Below are 2,415 nucleotides of genomic sequence, written 5' to 3' on the forward strand. Positions count from 1 at the left end.
GAGGTAAATTTTTCAATCTCTGGTCGAACCTCTTAGCCGTTTATTTTTGTCGATTTTCCCTTTCATTGTTCTTAGCAAATTGGTGTTGCACCTAGGTCCATGGCACTGACCAGACCTCACTCCGGAAATGGAGATAAGGTCCACAACCTTAGCCACCATGATGAACATAGAGAAGAGCGTCAAGGAGCTGGTAACTGAAAGCAATCTAAGGCTCGTCGGCCTTCTGGAACTTCATCCCAAAGTGAGGGAATCCACCACGGGGAGTGCTACTGGAGAGGAAATCCCCAAGCAACAGTAAGATGTGTCACAACGCCAGAGGCGACGACCAACGGGAGTGACCATCCGAGAACCACCCAGCACCCCTCGGGCTGCTGCTGCCCCTGCCCACCATGGGATAGGAAAAAAAACTATCGGAGTATACCGACCCTATACTTGTGTCCTCTGACGAGAACGGTATAGACTTCTCACTCTTATATGACTTGCCCATCCCCTATCACTTATTTGACAGGGATGGCAACTTTAAATTTACGACCAATAATTTTAATTCAGACTTCTTCGAGGCAGATAGTGAGTGTAGCTGTAGTTCTATAAATAATATATCGACCAGTAATAATAGTTAGGGTATACTACTTAGAATTTCCCTTTCAATTATTCCATTACTTCTCCAAACTACTTTGTTTGATCGTTTGTTTTTGTTTTGCAGTCATGCCTTCTGAACATGCTTTCGACACGTACGCCAATGTTGAAGCTCCCGCGAGCAAAAAGAAACCGAGCATGAGGCATCCTGGGGAGAGCAGCAGTGATCCCTCTAGAAAAAGGGCTCGAATAGAAGTTCCTCCAGCACCCACTCCATCCAGGACCACAATCCCTCCTCCACCTCCTTGCAACACTACTCCTCCTGAGCAAACAAGAAAATCTACAGCTGATGCTCTACTGAACACAGTTTGCAGCTCTGTCTATGACAAGCTGCAAAAATTGTCGAAGCACCACCGCAGCCAGAAAGCCTTCGCCAGCTTTCCCACCATGAAGACCAATTAGATTCTTAGCCGTGGGCTGAACAAAATACTCAGTGTGAGTTTTATCCATGTTGTACTTTAGTCGACCAACATTTCCCTTTATTTATACTAACAACTTTACTATCGTCTTGTTCGCAGGGTATCTTGACCGTGAGTACTAGCTGGCGTCGTTCCAAGGAGATCAATGCCAAACATGCCGAGGCAATCAAGGCATGCAAGGAGAAGGCTGAGGCGGCCGAGAACAAAGTTGCCAACCTAACTGAGGAGTTGAAAAGGTGCCAAAGGGAACTGGCCAAATCTGTTGCTGTCAAAGAAAAGTTTAAGGAGGCTTCGGAGAACAATTTCAAACAAGCAGCCAAACTCCAAGAGGACCTGGCAGCCAGCATAAAGGAGGCCACTGAGCTCGAGGAGAGAGTCAAGCTGCTCGAGGAAACCAATTCCCAGAACCTGGAGAAGTTCAGAGGAGCAACCTTAAATTGCTTCTATCTATCCTGGAAGAACAACCCGGGGGAGAACTTCGACTACCTTTCTGAGCAGATGAGGCAAGTTGAACTTGGAAAGTGCGATGCTCGCGTAGAAGAGGAGAATAGCGCCCAGGAATCTCCTAAGATCTCCTTAGCGACATGCATCAAAGGTGCTGACAAGGATACTTTGGACAACAGTCGACCACCAATCTCAGCTAGATCCTCCTACAGGTGCACAATGATTTTATAATTTTTTTTAAAAATTTGTAACTAAAACATACGAACAACGGTTCGTAATGTTGAGACAATTTTGCTACGTAAGGCAACTTTTCTTTTAATTTTTAATTACATTCGAGCATAAATTACTCACGGTGTAAAGACTTTTTACAATGATATTATAATATTTGCCATTATTACAACATCTGTTCGTATGACCGAACTTAGCATAACATTTTTTTTTATTTTACAAAATTAAACCAAAAATTTTGAAAAAAACCTTAAGTGTCGTAGTATGCTTTCCCTTATTTTGATCGTGTGTTTACATATGCCTGTTTATATGCTTTGCTTGCTTAGTATCTTATATTCCCCCCAAGTGATGGAGGAGCTTAAGGTTCTCGGTCACTTGCCATGACCAAGTCCAGTTTGAGCATTACTGCTCGCGTACTTATAATTAAAATGATAATATAGCAAAACAACACACGCAATGAACAAATACTTGTAATAAATACAATAATTGGCAATAATAATTGGCTGCGCACAGTTCCTTTTATTTCTCGTAATAAATGGACAAAAATCGGGTTTGTACGAGTGATCAAAAATTGATCTTACACTTGTAAGGGACCATTCATATAATTGAGTAGCCCTTATTTATAAACTTGTAAAAAGTAAAATTAATACAAGCCAATTTTTTAAAAAGAATTGTTCATTGATAATAC

The sequence above is a fragment of the Humulus lupulus genome, chromosome 2 (genome assembly GCF_963169125.1).
Source record: "Humulus lupulus chromosome 2, drHumLupu1.1, whole genome shotgun sequence".
NCBI lineage: Eukaryota > Viridiplantae > Streptophyta > Magnoliopsida > Rosales > Cannabaceae > Humulus > Humulus lupulus.